Genomic DNA, 15113 nt, shown 5'->3' on the forward strand with positions numbered 1-15113 from the left:
TTCAGCCTGATTATCAGGATACTGTCGTCCCAGCAGCAACAAACACGTCATTAGTTTATATTCCACCATTAGCAGATATGGGGAAAGTCTGGCAAGCTATTTCCTGTCTTTCAAGCACAGAGGCCAAGGCCAGACTCTGCATGTGCTCTCTGCATGTCAATATATCTGTACCCAAACATGAATGCAATTTAATTAGCCTGGATGTGATTCTATGAAACAAGACTCGAGCAAATCAAACCTTTTCCCTCAGTTCCTTTTTGTTCTATTCTATTCCTTTTGAAGGTCTGTAAACGCTGCTGCTCTTGTGTGCGTAACCGCAGCCAGTTTTGAGAGAAGGGAAATCGTCCTTGGAGCAGATCATCAGGAGAGAGAAAGAGCGAGGATGCCTCCACCTCCTGTTGTTTGTCCGGGATGCCAAGCTCACGCGCAGCATGCCAGGCCCCATGCGGGCGCTCAGGCCGGCCGGAAAAGACAGAGCTCTTGGAAGACTCGGGCCCGGCCGGAGCCAACACGATGCTCATGCCAGGCAGAGCAACTGTGGCCAGCGTCTGCTAGTGCATCTCTCCCCTTTACCCGCCGGCACACAGCGGACCTCAGGGGAAAGGATGCAACCATCAGGGGAGCGCTAGTCCATCCGGGCCGAGCTGGAGGACGGACCCCATGTGGCGGAGAGTGGGAGGTTTGTGGCTGTTAGTGGAAGCAGCAGCCTGGTATCCTGTTTTAGTTTCTCACTGATGAAGTCTTATTTAAGCCAAAGCATCCCTGCTGCCTTTAAAAGTGCCACATAAGCATTTTTTGACATGAAGTCAGAGTAATATAGTCCAATTAATAGCGATTCCGTTGTGCCCAGTGGTGATATTGGTAGTAATGAAATTAAGGTCACATTTCCAGACATGTGACTGTCACTTAGTGGATGTTAGTAAAAGTCATCCTGGAGTGGAGGCAGCGTTTATTTTATGTCTTCATTTACTGAAGATGTTCGACGTGCAGACTGCTTAATCTCACAGCAAGAAATGGAATATGTAGGACATTAGCATGCTTCATACAAAGAGCCCATTTCCACCTGGTATCCAGATAAGATAAGGACATTTGATTTTAGCAAACATAAATAGAGCTTATTTAAATTTAGACGGCGAGCATGTGAGAAGGCTGAAAGAGACGGGCCTCTATTTACTGATCGTTACTTATGACTGATGTCTATTCTGTGACCGTGAGATCACCAGAAGACGAGTTACTCAACAGACCTGTGAGGAAAGTGAAAGCAGTGCGAGTGGAAATGAACGATACAGGAAGAAATAACTGTGCACTCGTCTGTGCAGCCGATCCGCTGTGAACAAAGGAGATAGTCTATCGAGCCACAGAGCCGCCTAAACGTTGGTCCTGCAGCACACCGGGACAAACAGACACGACAATTTTAATACAAAAAGGAATAATTTGATGCATCACATTGGCCGAATTTACAAGAGGGGTCAAAAAATTAAGAATTTGTTGTCGGCAGCGTTTCACAGAGTTTATAAAGTTTCCTTAAACTCATTAATTCACAAAACTCTGCAATTTTTTAAGGGAGTCTGGTGCTGATTTGCAGCCACGAGGACCAGAGAACACATCAAAGGTACCAGGTGTAAACGCAAAGATGCAATCATCTACTGTCCAGACAACGCATCCATTGATCATTATCGTCCAATAACTTTCCAAAACCAGCGTTTGTACAATCCCGCTCAGCGCCGGCAGCTCGCCATCCTTCACACGACCACTTCTATCACTTCATGTGTACACAAACGACTGTAACACCATGAAAACTTACTCAGACTCATTAAATCTTTTCTGCTTTCTACTCTTCTCTGTCGTTTTTCGACTGGAGAGTTATGACGACAGCTTGTATCAAGTAGTTATTTGAAGCATACAGAACCCTTGAGCCCTTTTTGCGCCACATAAATAGCTTCCTTTTGTGCCATAAAGCAATAGTTCTTTGTGCTGTGAAGCAATTTAACACACATTTCCTGCCAAATGTGACACAGTGTTACACAATATTAAGTGCAAATCTGCCAGGCCTCGAGAAGCCGCTGCTGCTGGTTTCTGCTGCAAAACGTTTGTCTCAAAATTAATGCTGATGGATGTTTTTCTGAAAAGTTACATTTTCTAATCAGGAAACAGAAGCTGGATATCCAACTAATGAATTAACAGGACATTTTCATACATGTAAAATATCACAGATATTACTATCAAATGTGTCAGTGCGTAATCTGGGGACACCTTTCAATCTATATCTTTGAATGCAGATTTCTCTCTTGTCTGTCTTTTTCAAGTAAAGGCACTCAACCATCAGCGCTAACATGGGCATGTGAGGTTTATTGTTACACGCTGGATTAACATTTAATGAGTTTCGATCCGCAGGAGTCACATGTCACATGTCAAAATATGATCGATGTCTCGCTGTACACCTGCTTTTTAATCACACTGAGGTGCAGGCAGAGAGAAAAAGCAGGAACTGATGCAAGCAGCTGGGGAATCCTGCGCCGTTTCAGTACAAACACATTCAAATGTGGGTGTTTTCTACTGAGGACAGCTTTAAAATATGCATGCATTTATATTTCTATCATGGAGTCTATCTTGTGGATGATGAGAGTTTTGCAATTCTTGTGCCAGAGAGAAAAAACAAGCGAGAGGCTGTGCGACATGAAAACTAGCCACTTGCTTTGCTGCTGCTCTGAATTGTGAATTTGTGGGTGTTTTTGAGGAAATCCTGATGAGAGCAGGAGTTAACAGAGCCTGCGTGCAATCGCTCTTTCTGCAGCTGGTTGATGCGACTGATCATCTCAGCGGGCGTTACACAATATCTCAGCTGTGACCTGCGTGCACCTGACTGAGGAAGCCGGAGACTGCAGAGCAACAGGCGACATCCAGTCATCCAGTGCGCAGCCTAGAAATTAAGTTTCTGCTTGACACACATGGTGAGCTTTATCTGTTTCAGTGTGTTACTTTCCCTGTTTGTTTTATTTTAATGCCTCCATGCTGCCAGTCAGATAAGACCTTTGCCACTGCAGCTGTGACAGTCCATCTGAGGCAGATCAGGTTGCCTCACTGCCTTTGAATGATAATACTGCAGCATCATGTTTCACATTGATTCATTTTCAAAGAGAGTCAGTATTATTTTTTATTGATCGCCCTTTCTTTATAAACAAAGATGATATATAGGCCCAGTAATAGGAGGATTAAATTACATGGCTTGAAAATAAGCCGGATCGATAAAAAAAGTAATTTAGCACAATTCGGTTCAATTTGCCGTTTGTGCGTGTGAGTTAGCAGGTGAGGTGAAATGCCACAGAAGGATTGAGCCGCTGCTACAGGCTCTGGCTGTTACCACCTTTTACATCATTTTTTTCTCCGCGTTATCAATGCAATCCGACGGCGAGAGTTTGTCGACTTTAACTAGTTGACAGAAAACTACTGATACTGCAGTAATGTTGTATCACTCGACAGACAGTTGCAGCTGTTGATGAAACCCTCACATCATCGTGTTCCAAGTGTGGGAGGACTGAAATTAACATAACGGAAGAGCAGGAGCAGATTCTGAGCCGCGTCTCGGCACATACGACCCAGGTGTATATGAACGCCGCAGGAGCGAGGCGGCGGCCTCCCTCATCAGCGCCGCCAAGCCGAGCGCCGCGGCTCTCATTTGGGGCATTTGTTTGCCGTGTGAAAAATAATGGCGGCAGGAGCAGGTGGAATATTGCTTCGGCAGCTAACCCATATGGATCAGGAAAGCTGCCTGCCAAGTCCAAACTCCACTTTTACAAGCACATCTGGAGCAGAATCACCATATTAATTGCCAGTTAATGTGTTTACACACAGCAAGGATTAATCCCTGAGAGAAGTTGGTTGACCCGGGTCACACGGTCAGCGGGGGGGTTGTGTTTTCGGGTAGGAAAGCAGTGGGGAGAGGTGTCAAGCCAAACGTGTGGATAAAGGCGCATCCATGAGCTGAATAATGCAGCTGAAAGCCATCTGTCATGTCGTTTTCTGGTATTTTGACAGCATTTATGTCAATATTCTTCCATGGCTGCAAACAGCTGAACGGCAGTAAAAGTTCATGCAGGGATTTACAAGGCTGCGATCACATGAGACGCTTTGCTGAACACACCTGCATTTTTTATCGTTATTTCGGATGTTTGATCACATAAGGGAGTCGGCGGGGGGCCTGGAACGAGTCAAGGCTGACAGATAGGTATCGCGTCAAAGCTGCTGGTGAGCTGTTTCCAGCATGGAGGTGTGCACGGCTTTAATGTGTGAACCGGACAACGCTCGGAAATCTCTAACACGAAGCCGCCTCAGATAAAAAGGGAGCACACGCCATGAATAAAACATTTCTCTCCAAAACTGCTGACATAGGACTAAATCCCTCCAGATCAATTTCCAGATCAGCAGGAATTAGTCTGGATCATCCAAAATGCACAACGTTTCAAAAAACGAGTGAAGTTGAGCGAAGTTTGTCGTCATGGACGGAAGGACCCGCGGCGGCTTCGTAAGCAGCCTCCACAGAAATGTAAACCGCTTCACGCCTGTACTGTTTTTAGCGACCTGAGGACAGCCGACGCAGGTAACTGCAGGAAGTGTTTTAGCACGCGGCGCAATGGCTAACACAGTCACTTAATTACCTCCATGACAGAGGCTGACGCCACCCAAAGCGGAGGCGTATGAAATGAGCTGAGGACGGTGAAGGATGTCAGGCTCTTCCTCTCTGCAGCTTCAGGTGATGTTGTCAGCCATCATGCTACACATCCCGACGCAGCCTCCGCTCTGCAGGCTTTACAAGCTGTTTGACGTACCATTCTTCAAATTGGTCTCTCTGACAGGCATGTCGCATCTATTCTTCTGGAAATTCCTTCATGAAGTTTATGCTGTTTTGTGTACTTTAGTGTCATTTCTCAGTGACTAAATCCAGAGAGAAATGACACTGTGGCAGATAGCAGCGTTACGCGGCACCTGAGCCTTCGTCCCTCCCTCCTCATCCTGGAGATAGCCCCGTGCCTCTGAGGGCTCGGTTTAGAGGGACCTCCTAACGAGAGAGTTACTGTATGGAGATAATTGTGGGGGAAGGCAGCATCTTGCTCAGGCCTAATGAGTAAGATAAGAGCTCTTCAGCGGTTTTTCAAGCAGCGCCCCCCCCCCCCCCCCCGACCTGTCACAGCATGGGGCTCCTGCTGGTCACAGACAATCAGCTGGAAGAACACTAAAGGCACGCCTATACGCACGACGAGCGCGGACCCTCGGAGACACGCGTGCCCGTGCACATACAGATCACGGCACTCCCTGAAATCTCTGCCGTTCTATAAATCAGACACCTGGCCGATTAAGGGGAAAATGAGTGAACAGAATCAGAAACGCGTGGTCTTGTTTATTGCTTTAGAGAGTAAGCTGGCGAGGAGGCAGCCATTGTGTGATGATGAGAGTGGCGCCTCTGGAGACGGGCGTTCACACACTGGCAAAGGAGCTAATACAGATTTTCATTAGGATGCACACTTCAACACACTGTCATAGTATTTACAGTCTCACACTGGGGAAACAAATAAACTGCGTGATTAACAAGTTTTCCTGATGCCTGGCGCTTCGCGGTGCGCGCATTGGAGTGCCACCTCGCCGACTTAATGATTCTTAATGGTTTCTTAATGACTTCTTAATGACTTCATCAGGAAGATCCTGCAACAGCACATTCTGACAAGCAGGAGCCTCCCCTTGAGACCCAGGATCACACCACAGAGCTAACCCCTCTTCAGCTTTCTGCTCAAATAACACACACTTTAAATCTGCTTATCTGAGACAGCATCTCCGACTTGGATGACACCAGCATTTGATCCATGGTTAACTACGGGGATATGTGATGTAATGTGATGTGAAAGCATGCAAGCCGACGTGTGGAAAAGCACTAAAAGGCGAATGGGGATGTCCACCTAGGTTGTGGGCAAATGCAGTCACATCAAACTAATCTCAGAACATTGGAGTGACATCTAGTGTTGTGTAACCAGAATTAAACTGCATTGTGTGAGGGTATCTAGGAAACCCATTTGGTAGCATTCAGTGCAAAGCTGTGTCTGTGATGCAAGACCAGCAGGACGACACAACAAACAGGCCTGGAGAGCCCAGTAATTGTAGAATTTCATTACAGCAGGACGGACAAAAAGATGACACTCACAAGTGCAGCGAGGAAAACGAGCGACGTGTCGTCGAGCCGAGAACAAACCGCGGTCAGCGGAGAAAAATCCTCCAAGCATTTAATGACATAGAATTTTCTGGGTCGCCTCAATGTCACTGAGCAACAAATAGTTTGGAGTGCGAGCTACAGCGTGTGGACCGCCATCGCCGCCACGCCGCCCTCAGCGAGGGAAGCCTGCAAATTATCACTGGATCTGTGCGAGTTGAAAGCTCAGGGCTCTTTTCATCTCGACCGTGTTCGACAGGATTAAAAGAAAAGTTTGCCTTTCTTTGAAAAAAATTCTTAATTATTTTGATAAAACACAAGTTAATTAGCCAACGAGCCAATTACGATTATCGGTGTCATTACAAATCAGCTGAAGACTCAAAGGACGCCAATGAAAACAGAACGAATTCTGAAAGTGAACTAAAAGTTATTCAAAGTTGAGAGAAAATAAAGCAAATCCCTGAAAACATAAGGGTCATACTGTGCCTTCACACACACACAAACACACACACACACACACACACTTAACAACTGGTTAACAAATTGTATTAGCAGAGAAGCGTGACTGCATGGCAAATTACACCTGTCCTGATGGATGTCCTCTTTACGGGCTGTGGAAGCAGGCTGAGGGGCCGTGGAGGGAGGACGAGGCTCCAACCAAACACTCAAAAAATGATGCATAGCCGGCCATGTGTCACCGCCTGGCAGGGGCGGGGGGGCGGAGGGGGGGGAGCATCGCCCAGATACCGAAGCCCAAAACACAGAGAGACACGTGCTCCACTTCCAGACAAACAATTCATGTACGAACGCTGTTTTATCCCTTTCGCTCCCTTTATTGACAGGCAGAGCCACCGTCCTCACGTGTCCTCCATGGACGAGCAGGTGTCCCTCTTATCCTGCACAGTGCTTCATTCTCCACTGTGCTATACACTATACATTTTGTAGATTTGTAATTATCTCCTAGAAATAAACAAAGTAATTTGGTGATAATTAGATTAAAACTACACTGGAGACAGTGTGAAACACAGAGTTCACACAGAGCATAAAGCTGCCAGAAATACCTGCATACAAACCCTAAATCATGACTAAAATATCTGAGAATGTGAAGACCTTCTTGTCTATAATTAGTCTCAAATTATGTATTTGGTGGTCGTCCAGTCGTCTGCGTGCAGGACGTGTGATGTCACTGTGCGTCAAACTGTGGACTGACTTTGGTTTTTTAGCCTTTTCCTTTGCGTTGTTGGTGAATCTGCACAATGGCAGTTCTGCTACATTAGCTACCGACAGGATTAGCTTTCAAACAGGAAGTGAGAAATGAGCAATTTGTTATGAGGGAAAATCTGAGGATCTGAAATGTTTCTGTTCAGTCCCAAAATCATTCCTCACTCGTAATGTTTATTCATCTGTTATTGTATTTTTGGGGAGCTGCTCTTGTAAAGACATTAAACCTAAACTCAGGGAGGATTAGCAAATATCGCTAAATGAGAAAAGGAAAATGTTTAATGCACTGAAATAAATACTCTTTTGTTATTTGTAATTCTGGCATCGTACTGACAAAGAGCTGAAGTCATCGGGAGAGCCAGATACATGGATGTGTGTCTATTTGATCCAGAACACACAAACCTGGCTCCGGTATTAAATCTAGGATGGTAAATCAGCTGGTGAACGGGTGCAGCAGGTATGAACGCGAGGAAACGACAGAAACACACGATCTCGGTGGTATAAATAGCGCCTCTGCTATCTGCTGAATATCTCCACAGTGTGCCGGACTCATGCGACGTGACCTTCCTCTGGAGACCTGGAAAACACATCCTGTATCAATTAGACCACCGGGGAGTTTGTCTGGCTGTGGAGATCACAGAGAAGCAGCCCATGACGTGTCTTCACTGTGGAGATCGACCACTTCCTCTGAAGCATCCAAACAGCGTTTTGACAGAGGAGGAGGGAGACGGATAGAAGCAGTGGGGGATTTACTGCCGGTGGGATTTACTCCTTGTTCCAATTTGCAAGGGGATTACTCATTTTTTCATCATTCCTTTATTTATTTATTCTATTTCCAAATTCATTTCTAATTCACCTGAAGGAAAACAAAACATCAAGCCAAATGCATAAATACTGTCAGAGTGAATAGATAATGACAGCAGGTCAAGTTGCCGGTGAGTCACGTCGTCGCTCCTGGAAGAAAGTGATTACTGTAACACGGCGCTGACAATCACGACCAAGATAATTCCATTTCTCACATGGAGCTCAAATTGTATTATGTCACATTGTATTTCGCATATGCTATCAAAAACTGGATTTAGATATGCAAACTATGTGGAGAGAAAAAGTGAAATTGTAGAGGAGAAAGAGGAGATGCAGCCACGGGGTTGGCATCCAGGCGTGTCACTTTGTCATGCTGTACGCTTTCTGAGAGAGCTTGATGGTTTCTGAGGGAGGGGAGAAAAAAGTGTCGCAAAGGCGTGCTCTTCTCCAAGATGAACAGATGGCAGAGTCTAAGTGTGGAGATTTGTTTTATATCTCCATCCCATGTTGTGGCGCAGTAGATGTGGGCTTCCGCTTTCTTTTTTTCCTCCCTCTTCAAATGTTATCTTACAGGATAAGGGATGCACGCAATGTTTAAGCTAATGAGGAGTGGGTGTCGCTTTGTCTTCCTCTTTATTTCTTCCCCTCTCTCCCACTGACACATCCTCTTGCTTTCCATTCTCCCTCAAACCCACGCTTGGAGCGGAAACATATATGCCAAACAATTATGAAACACAATTTGGAGTGCTGCATGCAGCCTGGGTGGCCGTCTAAAGACGGAGCTGACTGTCGAGCTCCCGGCAGCTACTGAGGTGCAGCGACCAAAGTCCGACGAACAGGATGCTCACGGAGCCGGAGATGAGATCGGGTCAGCGCGCCGTGATCTTAAAGCTTAGCCCCCGTAAAACTGAGCGCAGGTCAGAGGGATGAAGGCTGAACCCAACCTGAAGACGTGGAGCCGAGCCTGACGAGCCGAAGCTGAAGAACCGAGCCCGATGAGCTGAGTCTAAAAATGGCCACCGTGCACAAAAACAACATCATGTCCCTCCTTTCCTCGATCCCTCTAATGGTTTCCTCCAGCTGCCTGGACCTTCAGTCACCTGACATGTTCCTGCTCTGAACCTTTGCAAGTGAAGAAATATCTTCTTAGAGTATATTTAAATATTGCAAAGTGTGTTTGCAGTACCTTCGTATAAAGGTGTACTAACTTTAAATAGGTTGAAAGCATACTTTTAATGAGTGTACTACAGTTAATATATTTTGAGTCACCTAACCTGTAAATCCTCACTTATAATACACGTAAAGTACACTGAACATGTTCAAGAAGTATGTAGAGATATACCAGTATCCCAGTGTAAAGGTATTTGTAATGTTAGATTCAATGTAGACTCAAAGTACAACTTGCAGTATAAATGTATTTCAGCTGTACTTTAAATGGAATAACTTGAGCAAAGATAAAATAATTAGTATATATATCAAGTCAAGGACACTTAATTCAGCTTAAATACTGTTTAAGTGTAATAAGTACAAAATTAGTTTTTCCAGTTTAGCCCACTTTAAGTCCACTATTTAATGTCCTGGATGCATGTACACTTTAATATGCTCAGTTTGTAATTTTTAGTAGATTTTACTGTATTTTTTTCACTTGGGATTTACTTGAGCAATTAATCTAAAAAAGACATAAACAAGTCTTGTAACCTGGGAACACTGTACTTTAACTAAAGGCAGAAAAAGACCAGAAGAAGAAGAAGAAGAGGAAGAAGAAGAGGAAGAAGAAGAAGAAGAAGAAGAAGAAGAAGAAGAAGAAGAAGAAGAAGAAGAAGAAGAAGCAGCTCTGTTTACAGGCCTCATGTCGCGTCAACCTCAGCTGCACTCAAAGTTTAAACGAACTCAGCGTTGAATTCTTCGTCAGCTTTGAGGAGGTGAGAACAAAAAGAAGCCAAAATTATCAAAATGACTTCATGAAGTCTAAACTGGAAAACAACAGGAAGCTCCCTCAGCTCGTCGCGCTCGCAGAGACGAGTCAAAGCGAGCCAAACCGTGGCTCTGTGTGTTTTTACAGTGGACTGTGGACGCGCTCGCCTAAAACGACAGGAGACGTGATGTGCTCTGACTCCTCACCTGCTGCCTGAATCTCTAACCCGACAGGACGACAAAACACAATCCCTCAGACGTCCACGCGACACAATAACTCCCTTTGATTCCACGTAACTTCGGTTTAGGAGCCCTGTCTCGTCTTCGGCTGGACGCTGTGAACACCAGCACGCCACCAAGCAAACCTGCGAGCCTCTGCGGTTCAGACCAAACCCTCCAAAAACCCAACGCCTCCAAACAAGCGAGGGGAGAAGCCAAACAAAGTCCCAGCGTCCCCCGGCCTGGGAGACCAGCCCTCGCACCTGTGACCAGGTAAACTTTCCACACAGCCGTTAATGGACACGGCGGCTGTTGTTTACTGAAGACTCCCCACAGAGGAGACTAGCTGACCCATGTCTGCAACCAGTGAGTGGTACAAATGGCAAACATCTCTTGGAGTCATTATTTATGCAGGAATGCCCTTGGGAGTCTTTGCACTTGTTTACACAGTCACGGCACAGTCCATTCATGACGGCTCCGAGTAAATGAGCCGCTTGCTACCAATTTGTCCTGGACGACGAAGCTTTGGGGCTCTACTACCCACAGTTACCTTGGGGTGTGTGTGTGTGTGATTCTACGTGTGTCGGGGTATGGGAAAGAGGTTAACGCAGCACTGCTGCGCTGTTGGGAACCGACCTGGAACTACGGACACAGAAGTCCCAAGGGTGTTAGGAAGCAGAGTGTCACATTTGGAAATAAATGAGAGAATGCTTCTTTCACGAGGAGGCCGTGGACTTTCACCTTTGAAATGGGCTGTTTGTTCGCCCGAGGACGAGGACAGTGGTCAAAGTTAGCGAGCAACACCTCCCTCGTAAAACCGGGACCAAGACAGGAGTTTTATGGAGGTTGAACTCAAAGGCAAAGTGAACTGAGCGCTCAGGGAACCAGACGAAGCTTAAAAACCGGTACTCGAACGCATCGCGGGCAGAACGTCTCTACGTCCAGCGGTCCACACATGGAGGAAGAATCTAAGCTTCACCCCTGAAGATTTCAGCCATGTGTGATTCTAGTGGCAACTGCAGGTGCAGTTTAATACTACAAGTCCCAGAATTCTTAGCTTCTTGGCCCTACAGGTTTACAGGGAGGCCGAACAAGCTCATGCTGCAGGTTTGTATAAGCAGATCATCTGAGTCCAGAGAGGGAACAGCTCCTCTCAGTGTTTCTATTACTGGATTATTGTACACGTCTAACTGATGCATTAACGTGGAGGCAGCGAGGTTGAGCTCATTTGCATAATCTCACATACCATCATTTATTTTTCTGTAGGGATTCATGTATGACCATCAAAGGTTTTTACAACCTTAATCTGAAACTATGACCTGTAACTGCAGTAGGTAGTATAAATACACAGAAAACGCTGAAGTACCTCATAACTGTACATGAGCAGACAAACGGAGGGCAGGCGAGAAGGCGAAAACGATGTTTGACAACTGCTCAATTTCATTTGGATTCAATATATTAGGAGCCTATAAATAAAAAGAGCAACCCAAAACATAAAAAAGAAAACTTCTGGCCTAACAAGCACAAAGGTTTTAATTTACTAAAACAAAGGCTAATTTAACTGCTGACAAATATAACGACACATTAAAGCGTTTAATGAAGCAAACAGGAGGCTAAGCTAACGAGGATCCGACATGAGCTATCACTTCAGATGTTAATCCAGCCTTTACATCTGCACTCTTCATGTACAGCATTAACTTTGGATTATTATTTTTGAAAAGCTCCACGCTCCCAGTTCAAAGCTGCCATCAACTGGCGGCTCTCGGCATTTTCTGTGTCACTTCAACAGAGTGCAGGTGCAGTTTATGTGCCTTCTGCTTGTGAGTGAATCAGATGCAAAGAACCAAACAGCAGAGGATTCAATAAAGCAGTGAAGTATTCAAGGCAAACGACTCCCCCTGTAGTTCTCAGGCTGTCAGAGAGGAAGAGGAGAAGCGCGGTTGAGGGAGAGGCAGAGCGACGGGGAGAAGAAGCGATGGGATAATTTAACAAGCTTCCTCCTAAACCACTCCAAAACCTCCAGAGTTTAATTGCTGGGAGGCAACATTATCCCTAGCAACACTGCGCCTGTCTCTTGGCTGGGATTCGGTGGGTACCTGCTGTATCCACTCCCCACACAATGCAGCGCCCACTGAGCCATATAATCCTCTCAGGCCCTCCTCTTCTGGAGAACCACATTCAATCCCGTTGTGACATGGGAAAATCTCCTCTTCTCCATTTTTTGGTCAGGCTACGTGCTTCAAATAAGCCCAATCAGTAGGCGCTGTTATGTGTGCGCGGTGCTACAGGGAGCCGCAGAGGAAGGGAAACAGAGGAAGAGTTAAATAAAAAGCCGTTTGATTTGCTGCTGTGAAATTTGGGGCTACTTTCCATTCCTCCGCGGAGCTCCCTGGAGCAGCCATATTTCTGTTTATGTTTAAATGTGAATCAGTCAGATGGGCTGGTGGGTTCCTGCTGAATCATCCCACCCTCCCATCAGAAAGCGCCGGGTTACTTTTGAACCGGCTGCCTTGTAGGAGAAAACAAGAAACTAATGCCACTTTCTTCCCGACTCCTCTTTCAAGTTGCCCTTGAAAAGAAAATTACAGCAACGGCTTTGATGCAAGTCTGACATGCTCGGAGATATCCTCCGTAAGTGCACACACGTACTAGATTATCATTCCAATGAGTCTGTTCTGATGCCTTTTAAGCGGCCGCGTCCAGCACGAGCTGACGAGACGAACGCCGCCTGGACGCCACGCAGAGGGACGGCAAACGGCGGCTCATTACGCCAAATGGCACAAGAAGAAAAATGGTGTTTCTTTGTCGTCCACTGGTTTGTAACTTAAGTCAATATGGCATTTAGAGACCTGCTGAGACATCTTTTAATTAGAAGATGAGCGAAATAATGAGAAAGTGCAGGAGCAGCGTACTGAGGAAGATTTCGACGCCGTGTTCGTCTCACTCGCAGGTCGTCTCCGTCCCAGCAAATTAGTCTCTTTCACTTCTCAAACTTGGCAAAAATAACAGTTTGTTGTTTTTCTCGTGTGAGGAAAAAAGAGCAGTCTGCATTTTTTTTATTAGCTGCTACAAACTGTTGTGTCAGTGATTTCTCCTCCTCTTATTAATGCTTCTGGCCAGTCAGGTCTATTGAATACTTGGTGGTATCATGTTATACTGCAAGATACTGTATTTATACGAAAGGGTTCAGATATTATAGTAGACATTGTTTTTTCTGCAGCTCCTTTGGGACGATTCATATATATTTTCTATCCATATTGTATCTCTGCTACCCAAACTTCCCTCTTTGTCGTGTTGGTAGTTTGCTGATGATCTTCTGTCCAATAAAGTTTTGGAAGTTTTAATCCAGTTTGCAGAAACTCTGCGTTTCCCCCCTCAGGCTCTCTGCACAGCATTTACATCGTTATCCATCAGTTGTGTAATCTGCGTCTCCAGGCGGTGAGTCATCCTACCTGCGAGAGGTCGGAGGTCAGAGGTCGAAGGGGACAAATCGCTTGCTGCCGCTGCTGAGAGTGAAGTCCAGTGTCAACGGCACTCTGAGCCAATCAGTTCCTGTGAGGAGACGAGAGAAAGTATGTCGCCGCTCAGTTCACTGATTTTACATTTCAGGAAAGAAACTGAATTATTTCATTCTCAGTAAAACTTTTACAGTCAAGCACTTTAACGTAGTCGTCCTCTCCACATATGCACGTAAGAATAATGTTCACTTTCCCAAAATTAAATCTCTATATCAGTGATTCAGTTACTGCCGCTTTCAATTTCTATGAATCTGCTCTGTATTTCAATCATTTATCCCAAAGAGTAATAAGTGCAGTAATAACCTGATAATGAGATAAGAATAAAAGGTAATTTATTACCTTTTACAGCCTAATTCCAAATCTTGCTTTGACATGTTAAAACAGGGATGGCGCTGGCTTTTTTTTTACTGCACACAACCTATGAAAAGCCCAAATCCAGCGACGTGTCAGTCTGAACTCTTAAATCTTTAAAACATCTCACAAACACACACTTTCACTCTAAGAAATGGTTTCCTGAAGCAGCTGCTCGCTGCAGCGTTTGACCAGCGTTAGTCAGACAGGAGGAAACAGAGCGCTCGTCGGGGACTACTTTCAGCGGCGGATTAATCCACGTTTGGTGCTGCAGTGAGTGTTTGTAGCAGCAGGACGGTGTGTGTGTGTGTGTGTGTGTGTGTGTGTGTGTGTGTGTGTGTGTGTGTGTGTGTGTGTGTGTGTGTGTGTTTTGGATCGAATGGTCTGTTTCAGTCGACACTCAGTGAATTAGAGAATTTCTCCAAACTGAAAGCTTTTGTAAATTTCCCTGCTGACTGACAAACAGATAAAAACTAAAAGGCTTCTGATGACAATAATAATAATAATAATAATAATAATAATAATAATAATAATAATAATATCTGCTCTGAGTTTGGAGCAGCCGTGCTTTCATGCTCACATTCATAAAAACGTGACAACCTCTCACACTCGCCTCCGCTGTAAGAAATAAGCCGGTGAGGTGGAAGGTGAGCTCGTAATCCATAACAGATAGTTGAGCTCGGCCACGCTGGCATGGAAACCTGTAACGGGACTTGGCACGAGCGCAGAATCCAACAAATCAAACCTGTGAGGCTTCCGCTCATTAGCAGTCAGCCCATGAAGGTTGTTCCTGCTTTTTTTTTTTTTTTTTTTTGGGTGAAAACGTGGTCAGCTGCTTGGCTTCCACCTGCCGCCTTGTTTTTCAGGGATCTGCAGCATCGCGGCAGTCG

The 15113-nt window shown here is 45.4% G+C and overlaps 1 protein-coding gene across 4 annotated transcripts in view; it reads right to left on the reverse strand.

Moving 5' to 3' along the window:
- Positions 1–15113, reverse strand: part of LOC143333699 (RNA binding protein fox-1 homolog 3-like) — a 348241-nt gene that overhangs the window by 265874 nt on the left and 67254 nt on the right. For all 4 annotated transcript variants that reach the window (XM_076751900.1, XM_076751907.1, XM_076751897.1 and 1 more), the window contains exon 3: positions 13807–13906. The gene's annotated coding sequence lies outside the window, so the exon portion shown is untranslated. The remainder of the gene's footprint in view (positions 1–13806; positions 13907–15113) is intronic.

The sequence above is a fragment of the Chaetodon auriga genome, chromosome 16 (assembly GCF_051107435.1).
Source record: "Chaetodon auriga isolate fChaAug3 chromosome 16, fChaAug3.hap1, whole genome shotgun sequence".
In the NCBI taxonomy this organism is placed as follows: domain Eukaryota; kingdom Metazoa; phylum Chordata; class Actinopteri; order Chaetodontiformes; family Chaetodontidae; genus Chaetodon; species Chaetodon auriga.